Genomic DNA, 12,099 nt, shown 5'->3' on the forward strand with positions numbered 1-12,099 from the left:
GGCCCTGGATCAGGGCTCCTGCAGGGATGAATGTTCTGATTCACCACAGACACAGCTCCTGTAAAACCTAGTGTTACTCCCTCCTCCATTGCAGAGGCTCACCCTGCCTCTGGTCCCACCCTGGGGTGGTAAGTGGCTGCACAGCTTTGTTGAGGCATCCAGGTACAGGAAGATAGACAATGAAGCATATACTGGTGGGTGAGAAGGTTTGGGGGGCACCAAGTTATGGGGTTACCAAGGCTCTCCCAGCGGCCAGTTCCACTAAAAGGAGGAAGAAGTGGGACTGAGCCCCTGGAGGGGGATTGGACAGCTTTCTTTCGGGGCGAGAGGACAGTTTCAGATCTGGTTGATGGCCGTGAAAGTACTGATGAAGAAAATATCTGGGAGGCGCACCCCTGTTGCAAATGAGGGAGATAAAAAGGCAGAATCCTTGTGTAAGGACAGCTAGGATGACTCCATTGAGGCGGCCCTTGTGCAGTCCTGAGAACCAAGTGAAAGGAAAAGTTTAAATTGTTAGCAGCCAGAGAAAAGAAAAAGTGGACTAGAGAGCTTTGGTGGAAAGGACTTTGGGCTCAGATGGACCAGCCCTAAGAGCCTCATTCAACACTTACCCCTTTGAGCAGCACCCAGCCCACAGCCGACACTCCAGAAAATATGAATAACATCATCTCAAGAAGAAATCCTTTATGGCTGTGAACAAATACTTTGAGCTTTTTAATATTCTCATTGCAATTTTGTAAACTATATACATGTGTGTTTTGTATTTTCTCAAATATCCTTCTCTAAGGGCAGGCTGCTTGCTCCTCCTGAGGAAAGCTATGACAAATCTAGACAATGTATTAAAAAGCAGACACATCACTTTGCAGACAAAGGTCCGTATAGTCAAACGTGATTTTTTCCAGTAGTCATGTAAAAATATGAGAGTTGGACCAGAAAGAAGGCTGAGCATGGAAGAATTGATGCTTCCAAACTGTGTTGCTGGAGAAGATTCTTGAGAGTCCCTCGGACAGCAAGGAGATCAAACCAGTTAATCCTAAAGGAAATCAATCTTGATTATTCATTGGCAGAACTGATGCTGAAGCTCCAATACTTTGGCTACCTGATGTGAACAGCTGACTCATTGGAAAAGATCTGATACTGGGAAAGATTGAAGGCGAAAGGGGACAGCGGAGGATGAGATGGTTAGATAGCAAGCATCACTGACTGAATGGACATGAATCTGAACAAACTCTGGGTGATGGTGAAAGTCGGGGGAGCCTGGTCCACGCGGTCACGAGGAGTCGGACACAACTTAGCGACTGAACAACAAAGTGCAGTTTGGTAGCCAACCACCATGATCTGAGAGCCTTCTGTTAGCCCAGCTTTGTTACAGGCACCACCTTGCAGTAGCTTGTCTAATCTTCACAATAAACTTACAAGTCAGGCACAGCTGTTCATCTCCCTTCTGCAGAGGAGGAAGGTCAGGCTCAGAGAGGTCACAGCTGCACTGAGTCAACACAGCTGGCCAGGAGACTGCTGTGCTCTGCCTCCCCAGGCCAGGTAGCTCGGGACTTCTGCATGCTGTTATGCAAAGCTGTCAATCTGACTTTCAAGAAAATCCATTGTGAAATTGTGAATCCATTATTATATTTATAGCAGCCATATCTAGTAAAGAGTAGATACTAAAAGAATGAAAAGATGAGTTGTTTATTTTTTTTCAGGTGAGCTTTAACATTATTTTCACAACTGTAAGTTGAATGTCCTCCGTGTAAACTGGTTTGAATCACGGTGGTGGGGCGAGTGTTCCGCCCTACCCCAGGGCCGAGGCCAGGCTGGGCCAAGTGGGACACGAGGGGGCGCCCGATGCCCACTGGTGCCTTTCCACCGCGCCCCCTGGAACCTCCGAGAATGTCCAGCGGGTGCCAGAAAAGGAGGAGAAAGACCGAAGACAGGTGGATGGATGGATAGAAACAGAAAAGGAGGTGGCGGGGGGCGGCAAATGGGGCGCTGAAAAGGAGAGGAACGCGGGCAGCAAATAAATGAGGAAAACTCGAGAGGGCACGGAGGAGAGAACGTGCAGGAAGACGGGCACAAACCGAGGGCTGGGGGGCGTTCGGGGCCTTTCTGCGGGTGCCCCCTCCCCCTATTCCCCAAACCGGCGGGCAGCGGTGACGTCAGGCGCTGGCACCCACTGCACTTCGGCCCCAAAACTCTTGGCAACCGAGGACGCCAGCGGCCGGGCGGTTGGCAAAGAGGGAAGCCGGGCGCCCCCGCAGCCCCACCTCCGCGCCCCCGCGCCCTGCAGCCTCGGGCGCGCCCGCGCGCTCCCGCAGCCTCGTGCCCCAGAGGCAAGGCTCTCTGGGGGCCGTGTTCCCTGAACGTGACTCAGCGCTTTCTCTGCGCCTCCGAGCGTCCCCATCCCGGGAGGCCTTGTGCTTGGGGGAGTGGAGACCCCAGCCGGATGGATGGACCCATGGCCTCCTTCTGCCTTCGGGCTGGGGCCTGGAATCACCCACACACAGGCCATCCTGCCAGGCAGGTGGATCATTGTGGGGAGGGAGCAGGTTAAATCGTTTGTTCATTAAGCCCAGGGTTCCTGTAGGCAAGGAGAGAGAGAGGGTAGCCTTCCTTAAGGGGCTCACAGCCTAGACAGGGTGCCCTTCTGCTGGCTTTTTAAAATTTATTTATTGTCTCCAGTTTTACTGAGAAGTGATTGACATACATCAATGCATAAGGTGTACAGCATGGTGGTTGAATTATATATACAGCGAATCCTTGAACAGCAAGCATGGGTTTGAACTATGGGAGTCCACCTGGATTTTTTTCAGTGAATATACACTAGGATAGAAGGCGATGGCACCCCACTCCAGTACTCTTTTGCCTGGAAAATCCCATGGACGGAGGATCCTGGTGGGCTGCAGTCCATGGGGTCACTAAGAGTCCGGCACAACTGAGCGACTTCACTCTCACTTTTCACTTTCATGCATTGGAGAAAGAAATGGCAACCCACTCCAGTGTTCTTGCCTGGAGAATCCCAGGGACCGGGAGCCTGGTGGGCTGTCGTGTATGGGGTCGCACAGAGTCCGACATGACTGAAGCGACTTAGCAGCAGCAGCAGCAGCAGTACAGGATAGAACAGTGGATTGAAAGGGCCAGCTGTAAAGTTATATGGGAATTTTCCACTGCCTTAGGGTCAGTGCCTCTAACCCCTGCTGTTCAAAGGTCAACTGTATTGTGAAATGATTACCACAATAGGTTTAGTTGTCATCCATCATCTCAAATAGAATCCAAAGTAAAGAAAAAAAAATAATTCTCCTTGTAATGAGAACTTAGGATCTACTGGGTTAACAACTTTTCTTCTATCACAAAGCATTGTTAACTGGAGTCCTCATGTTGTAAATTACATCTCTAGTTCTTGTTTATCTGATAACTGGAAGTTTGTACCATTTTAACCACCTTTCTCCAATTCCTCCTCGGCCCACCCCTGCTTCTGGTAATTACAAATATGATCTCTTTTTCTATGAGTTTGGTGGTTTTTCTAAATTCCATATGTAAATGAGCTCATTCATGACTTTTTCTTCTCTTTTTTTGAACACACTGCTCAGGACGTGGGATCCTAATTCCGCAACCAGGGATCAAACCCATGTCCCCACTGCAGTGTGGAGTCCTAACCACTAGTCCACCAGGAAGTTCCCCCAGGGCACTCTTGGGACCCACTTGCTTTGTGGGTTTGGTCTTCTGCCGTGTGTGTGCCCGCCGCTTCCATGGAAGGGTCCTCCCATCCTTCAGGTATTCATTGAATGAATGAATGAGCACAGAGACCAGTGATCAGCGTATGCAGTTCTCCATGTATACCACCTACGGGGCAACACACACAATCACACCTTCAACAGCGGCTTTTTTAATAAGGCCAAGGAGGAGGGGTGAGCTGGGAGGCAAGGCCCGGGGTCCCTGAGGACAAGGAGGGCTGACCCAGCCGTCTTTCCCCTGGCTCTCCACAGTCTGCCCAGCTCAGAGCGCTGGCTTCTGGCTCCAAGTCACTGAGAAATGGGGCATGCGCTCCCACCCCCTCCATCCGTTCCGCCATGCTCTGTTGAGCACACACCATGGGCCACTCCCAGCTCCTGGCAGGTGCCATGGAGAACCAGGCACTGCTTCTGCCTTCCTGGAGCTCCCCATCCAGCAGGAGAGGCCCGCAATGCCAACATGGTGAAATCAAGGGCACTGGAGGATGGTAATGAGTGGAGAGGTGGCAAAGGTCCAGATGGGTCCCCCAGCCAGTAGTGCCCAGGAGAAGCCAACCCCATCTGCACTGACATCCTCAGAGCCCTGTCCTCTCTCTGTGCCTCAGTTTCCTCTTCTGCAGGTGACACTGGAAGGCTCTCAACATTTCCTGCAGACTAAACATCTGTGCCTCTATGACTGAGAACCATTCCAGGTGCCCCCTCCCTCCTGCAAAGGGGGCAAACAGACCAGCATTGGCAGTGCCCCCGCCCCAAGCCTAGGCTTGCAGATTCTGGGGTCTGCCAGGGGCCCAGCCAGCTGATGTGGGTTCCTGGAGCTCAGCTCACAACCTTCCCCAACAAATGTAAACTCCAGGCAGCAGTCAGGAGCCCCTAGGTGGGCAGTCTGTGCTGGCAGCAGGGGAAGGGCATGAGCATCAGGCAGGAAGAGGACAGAACCCCCAGCCCCTGTCCTCTGAGCTTGAGTCATGCAACAGACTGCTGGGATGAAGCAGGAAGAGAGGTTGTGATGGAGGTCTTCTCCCAAACTGGGTTCTGGATTCACCAAATGAAATGGCTCAGGGTCACGAGTAGGCCTTAGCGGGTGGGCTTTCCAGAACTCTGGCTGGCTGGAGGCAGAGCGAGTGTCCAGAGACACTGCCCCAACCTTCCCAGCCTTTCCTTGATGATGCGGCCCTGCTGTCCTCGGTTGGGGTGACCGTATAGGAACCTCAATGTGTGTAACCAACTGCCTTCTCAAGCAGAAGTGCGGAAAGGGTTGGGGTGAGTCTTACCAGCATGGTAGAGTTCTTCCAGCTCGGGGCCCACAGTTGGGGACTCTGAAAAGAGTTACCCAGGTGAAGGGGGAGAGTGGGAGGGTGTTTGCTCAGGGCAGAGGGCAGGGGTGGAAATAGCAATTCTGGGTAATACATCAGTGTGACTGATCACAGAGGAGGGGTAGGTGGGAAGTGAGTGGCGAGCAGGGGAAGATCTTGATGGTGTTTAGAGCCTTCTGTAGGTGAGGGAAGTCATTGCAGGGTTCTCAACCGATGAGTGACATGGCCAGAAGAGCACTTGACAAGAGTCCCGCTGGCCCCCTCTCCTCCCCAGCACTGAGCCAGCCAGCTGGGTGTCCCCTGCATGCCTTTGCCCACCTCCTCTCCTGCCTGTCTCTGTCCTGTCCTCTCCTGTCCTCTCTGCATCTTGCTGAATACCTGTGCTGACTCTTCTAGAATCATCTCAACATAGTCCAGTGAAAGATATGTCTTCTCTTCCCAAGCCCCATTCACATGAAAAAGATTTTTTTTTTAAATATTTATATTTTGTTTTGGCTGCACTGGATCTTTGTTGCTATGCGTGGGTCTTCTCTAGTTTCGGCAAGCAGGGGCTACCCTCTCATGGTAGCGTGTGGGTTTCTCGTTGCGGTGGCTTCTCTTGTTGCGGAGCACAGGCTCTAGGCGTGTGGGTCTCGATATTTGTGGTGCACGGGCCTAGTTGCCCTGCGGCATGTGGAGTCCTCCCAGGTCAGGGATTGAACCCATGTCCCCTGCGTTGGCAGGCTGGACTCTTAATTTAAGGACAACAGGGAAGTCCTGAAAAGGATTTAAAAAAACAAAAAACACCCTAGGACTCACCTAGTGGTCCAGTGGCTAAGCCTCTAGGCTTCCACTGCAGGGAGCTTGGCGTCGATCCCTGGTTGGGGAACTAAGATCCTCCATGCTGCATGGTTCAGACCAAAAATCAAAAATGCTTTCTACAAGGATGTTCATAGCCGCTTTAGTCACAATAGCCCCAAACTGGAAGCAGCCCAAATATCTATCAAGTAGAGAATGGATAAACAAATGGCTATAGTTGTCTGGTAGAATACTACTCAGCCGTGAAAAGGGACAAACTGCCGCTGCATGTGACAAGGTAGTTAAATTTCAAAATTGACATGTTGAGGGAAAGAAGCCAAACACAGAGTACAAAGTGTTTGATACCATCTGTAGGAAATTCTAGCGTAGGAAAACCTGACTTGTGGTGGTGGAAGTCGAATGAGTGGTTGTTGCTTGGGGAGCGGGGGCAGGGGCAGGAGGGCTTGCCTGGGCCGTGCTCACACACTGGGGTGCCTTTCCAAAGCTGAGTCTCCTAGAACCATCCTTCGATACCCAGAAGCCTCTCAGCCATCCCTCAACTGTGAGCCTCACACTCTCTGTACCCCCAGCCTGACTCCCCCTTCCCTTCCCTTTCACGCTGCATTCCCCACTCAGGCAGCAGTGGCATCACCGCCCACCAGTCTCGAGGACACCGAGGGGCCTCTCACAGCGGCCTCCCAGCCCTGAGAAGACCACTCTGCCCGATCCTGGGAGTGAACCTGGAGAGTTACCCTGGCAAGACCACCCCGCTGCCCAACTCAGTGGGTCAGGAAATCTCCCTAAGACCAGGTCTTGCCCATAGTCATGTCCATGCAGACTCTGGTCCACAGGTGTAAGGAAACATTGACCAGGCAACCAGGTGATGTCTGACCAGGGTTTCTAGCACCTGGGACCGGGGCGTCCTCCCTGCAGGTGGGAAATCCCCGCCCCGCCCCGAGTCCTGCCAGCTGGAGGCAGGAGACGTTGTGGGCCTGATACGTTGGTTGCAGAGTCTCAAGGAGGCCAAGGCTGGCTTCCCCATGTACCTGTTCCTCTCTGTTTATTTACTTAGTTATTTTGGCGGTGCTGGGTCTTAGTTGCCGGGATCTTTATTGCATGGGGCATGTGAACTTTTAGTCGCCGGGATGGATGTGGGATCTAGTTCCCTGACCAGGGATAGAACCCCGACCTCCTGCATTGGGAGCATGGAGTCTTACCCTCTGGACCACCAGGAAGTCCTTCCTGTTCCCTTTTTTTCTGTCTCCGGGTTCCTGAGTGCCCTACTGTGTCACTCCAGATTGCTTCTTCCTCCTTACACCCATTGCACTGTCCACTAGCTCGAGCCGGAATCAAAGGTCCCCACAGTCCTCTCGTGCACCCCAGCACAGCCCCCTTCCCCCGCCCCCAACTCCCCACCGCACTCCCCACCATCACCATCTTCCCTCTTGAAGCAAGAGGCACTGCAGAGTGACTGCTCCGCTGGGCTGGGGCAGGGCTCACCCTTCCTTCCTCCTCCTGTTCCCACCAGAGGGGTCCATCCTTTGCTCTCCCAGCATCCCGTCCACCCAGCACCTGCAATCCACCCTCTCCCCCCGGGCTAGCCCCTTCTCTCCTGCAGGCACACGCAGGTCAGCTCATCTTAAAACAGCTTCCCTGTGTTCACCGCAGCTGACCCTCTCCTCCCTTCTGCCCTGTTCTGAGCTCTGGAGTTTGCTGCCTGCTCTCAGATTCTGGACTCTACCCCCATGGTGCTAATGAGATGCCCTGTGGGAGGCCAGGAGCCCTCCTGGGCAAACATTGGCTTCCGACCGAGCCCACTCTGATCTGTTGACTCTCACTGCGGCTCCGTGGGGCGGCCGCCTCCAGGAACGGGAGTGTCTGTGTAGGTGTGTTTAGGGGGCCGGGAGCGGGCGGGGTGAGGTAAGAGGCTCCCTCCTGCCCCAAGGGTGGCCCTTCTCCAGGCTCGGTCCTCACCCTCTGCTCTCCTCTTTGATCCCTCTTCTGGAAGAGTACATGAACCTGGGCTACAGCTTTTACCTTCGTGAGGTCCGGGGGAACTGTGCCTAAGTCTTGGCTCTATCTCCTTCCGGTTTGGAGCACCATACTGGTTAACGGACAGACTCCGCTCTCTCCACTGAAGGACTTGGGGTGACCTCCCCAGGACAGGGCTAATGCCAGGGTCACCTCTTCCCTCTCCCAAATGGCTCTAGTTCATTTCCTAATTCACATGGTTACCCACGCCGTGTGAATTCCACAGGTGTCTGTCACTCTCCACCCCTTCAAACCATCCTTCATTTTCCCCGGGGGCGGGGGGAGTCGTTTTCATTGTGTAGCCACATCTTGGATTGTCATTCATACCTGTCTCTTCCCAAGTCCCTTTGGAGGTCACCGTGGGTCATCTCGGAGAAGGCGATGGCACCCCACTCCAGTACTCTTGCCTGGAAAATCCCATGGATGGAGGAGCCTGGTGGGCTGCAGTCCATGGGGTCGCTCAGAGTCGGACAGGACTGAGCGACTTCACTTTTACTTTTCACCTTCATGCATTGGAGAAGGAACTGGCAACCCACTCCAGTACTCTTGCCTGGAGAATCCCAGGGACAGGGAAGCCTGGTGGGCTGCGGTCTATGGGGTCGCACAGAGTCGGACACGACTGAAGAGACTTAGCAGCAGCAGCAGCAGTGGGTCATCTATGTGGAGGGGTCTGGGAAGTGACTTGTCCTTCAGAGAAGAGCTTTCTGAGCTCAAGGATAACAGAGCCTATGAGCTGATCATTTGGGTGGGGGGCCAGGGTGGGGGTCGCCATCTCTTGTGGGCCAGTTGGTGATTTTCTTCCTCTTTGCTTAGGAGACCTTCAATGTCCCCCTCCCAACAGAACCCACAGGTGGAGTAGGGAGCCTAGGGAGGCCCGGGGAATGTGGCTGGGGGTTGAGTCCTGGCCTTCTGTGAGATCCTCCCGCCCCATGCCTCTCTCCAAAACTGGCCTTGAACTGGCGGGCCCAAGCGCGCCCGGCCCTGTGGCACAGCGTTAGTGCAGGCCCAGCCTCCCAGGCAGTCTCTGCCAGGCCAGGCTTAATCGTTAGCCACACAGCAGGCACAGGGAACTCTCAGGCACCTCACAGAGCTCCCAACCTCAGCTTAGACTCTGGGTAGCTGGGCTCCATGGCCGTCAAGCTCAGTGGCCCATCCTGGTGCACCTCGGGGTGGGACCCGCAGGGACAGATGAGCTGGTCACCCCTCTGACCTGGTGACCTTGTAGCCAGGTGCAGACAGGTCAAAGGCCATCTACTGATCCTGTGGATTTGGGTGGGGTAATAAAGATGGGAGAGAGGGGGCTCGAATGTCAGTTCCACCGCACCAGCCCTGCCGCTTGGGCCTCTGTGTCCTTATTCCCAGGGTCTCAGCCCCCAGGGAGCTGGGGACTGGAGGAGCAGATGAGAATGAGAAAGGCCCAGCCTCTCCCACCTCTCTCCATCCCTTCCCTCTGGTCCCTCGTCTGGTATCCCCTCCCCTCCCTCCTCACCTGGCTTGCACTGCCACACATCCCACTCGGCTTCAGCGGGCATCAGGGCTCCCCTCCTTCTTTTATTACGCCACCCAGACCCACAGGATCAGCAAAGGGCAGCATGGGGCTTTCCTCAAAGGCCCCCCAGGACAGAATGCTCTGCACCCCTGGGAGCACCAGGAAGCACCCTGGGCCCAGTGACCGTGACCGTGGCCCCGGTAGTGTTTACTGTCTGCGGTCACATCTTGTCGAAGCGACTTGGCTGTTTTTCTACCTTTTGTCCATCTGCTCAGCCAGCTCCTTCGTTCGTTCATTCTTTCCTTCGTGCATTCATTCCTTCAGTACTTCGGAAGCTGGTGCCTGTCCTTGATGCTGCAGATATAGGAATGCTTCAGGTTATCAGCCCGCAGGGGTCTACAGGCCCATGGACTCCTGAGAATGAAAACTCTCAGAGGCGGGGTCTGTATGCCACCCTGCCACATCCCTCGACCCCTGTCCGCGGTTCACTTTAGGCCAGTTGAAGGGAATGGGGTGCCTCTAGGGTTGGGGGCAGGGCTTGGTGCGCAGAGTGGGGGCAGGGGATGAGCCAGTGACGGAGCTGGTGGGTGGCTGGGTGAGGGGTGGAGAAAGATTGGCATCCTCTCAGCCTCAACTTAATTCCCTGGGCAAACAGCAGCGCTGGGAGCGCTGCCGGCACTCCACCGTGGCTTCAAAGGGCCTTGGGGCCGTGGGCGGTGTGGGCCACGGGCAAGGCGCCAGGCTTCTCCACTTCCTGGAGCGCTTGCATTCCTGGGAGCTCAGCGAGCTGCTTCCTTCCAGGGGAAAGAGGGTCTGGGTCTTGGACCCTGCTGTCCTGCCCTCAGAGCGGCATCTGGGGGCCGGAGTAGGGGAGAGCCAGATCTGCAGCCCAGCCTCCTGGCTTGGTGAACGTGTACCCTGCCGCTCCCTGCCCTGCTATACTGTCCGGTTGGCTTCTGGGGGACAGTACCCTCCAGCTGGTCCCTGCCCTCCCGTGACACAGGGAAAGTTCAGGCCCCAGCAAGCCAGTCACGATGCCGCCAACCTGACCCTACCTGGGAGCCTCGGAGTGGGCTGGACACAGGGGCCTCTGGAGGAAGGTGACCCCCCGGGGCTTCAGGCACCTCCTTGGCTCCCACTGGCCCGTGCAGGCCCAACCTGGGTGGCCTCCCAAAGCCCCCTCCCCGGTGCCACTGCCTCCCCTCCCTTGTCACCTGTGTTTTCCTCTTCACCATCCAAGAATGTGTCAGCAGGACCCGGGGCCACTCTGCCACCCATTGTGAAAGCAGGCTTCTCTCCACATCCCCACCTCTGACAGGCCCAGGCCTGCCCCGCGGGGCCAACCCCCTGTCCCCTGCCGGGAGTCCAAATACACCTGTTTACCTTTGGGCCTCAGCCAGGAATGGGGACGGAAGCTCGCCTGACTCCTGACCAGTGGCCCCCACCGGCCCTCCCAGGCCTTCCTTCCACCCTCCACTCACTCTTCCTTCTGCAGGTCTGGGTGCCCAGAACACCTGGGTGGGGGAGGCGTGATGGCAGGAGACCGTGTCCTGCCCTGGGCCAGCTCTGCAGGAGGCCTGACCCATTTGCTCCAGGACAGCATGGGATCCCATCCTGGGGGCCTTCCAGACATCCCGAGAGTGATGGGAGCCAGGAGTGGCCGGTCCTGTGGAACGGGATGTGCTCTGGACAGAGGAGGAGGACCCCCAAAGCCTGAGCTCCTGCCCTTTCCCCCTTCATCACTTTCCTGGCTGGGGGATCCTTGGGGAAGGGAGGATGGGGAAAAGGTGGCAAGTTAGGAGACAGAAGGGTGGCCTCTTGCTTTGAGAAGGGACTGTTCCTAACACCTGAGAATGAAGTGGCTCAGGGGCTTCTTACCTCAAAAGTGGAGATCAGGGCTTCTCTGGAGGCTCAGTGGTATAGAATCTGCCTGCCAAGGCAGGAGACATGAGTTCGATGCCTAATTCAGGAGGAATCCACCTGCCAAAGAGCAGTTAAACCCATGTGCCATGACAATTGAGCCTGTGCTCTAGAGCCCTGGAGACTGCCTAGAGACGGTGATCCACAAGAGAAGCTACCGTAAGGAGAAGCCCGTGTACCACAGCTAGAGAGTAGCCCCTTCTCGTCGCAACCAGAGAAAGCCCACACAACAGTGAAGACCCAGCACAACCAAAAAAGAGGTAGACATCAAAGGAAATGAGAAACCTGCTCAGAGAGCTTGGGTCACGGGCTCAAAGCCACATGGCTCAAAAGAGAAAGGACAACTCAGTGCGACGTGGGGTCCTGGATTTAGATGCTGGAATGGAGAGGAGCATGACCAGGCCAGCAAGATGTGATTACCAAGTCAATGTCAATTTCCTGATTGTGACGATGGTACTAGGGTTATCATGGAAGCATGTGCTTGTTCTAAGGAAATACACACTAAAGTATTTAGTAATAATGGAGCATCCTGTCTACAACTTAGTCAAAGGTGCAAAATATATTTTGATTGGGATTACATTGAACCTACAAATAAATCTGAAGTAAACGAACGTCATTTTTATTTTTTTAATTTAAAAAATATTTTTATTTATTTGACTGCACCTGGTCTATCTGCGGCAAGTGGGGTCTACTTCCCTGACCAGGGATCGAACCTAGGTCCCCCTGCTTTGGGAGCACAGAGTCGTAGCCACTGGACCACCAGGGAAGTCCCGGAACATCTTTTTTAAAAAGCCACCCAGCTAAGGGTCAGGGCAGGAATGAATAGGAGGGACAGGATTGGATA

At 54.7% G+C, this 12,099-nt stretch overlaps 1 long non-coding RNA gene across 1 annotated transcript; it reads right to left on the reverse strand.

Moving 5' to 3' along the window:
* Positions 1 to 2,650: 2,650 nt before the first annotated feature.
* Positions 2,651 to 10,656, reverse strand: LOC138992004 (uncharacterized). The gene is made up of 4 exons (XR_011467817.1): positions 10,550 to 10,656; positions 9,592 to 9,689; positions 8,174 to 8,253; positions 2,651 to 3,837 (listed from the first exon to the last, which is right to left on the reverse strand). It is a non-coding gene; the product is annotated as an uncharacterized lncRNA (long non-coding RNA).
* Positions 10,657 to 12,099: the final 1,443 nt, after the last annotated feature.

The sequence above is a fragment of the Bos mutus genome, chromosome 19, assembly GCF_027580195.1.
Source record: "Bos mutus isolate GX-2022 chromosome 19, NWIPB_WYAK_1.1, whole genome shotgun sequence".
In the NCBI taxonomy this organism is placed as follows: Eukaryota; Metazoa; Chordata; class Mammalia; order Artiodactyla; family Bovidae; genus Bos; species Bos mutus.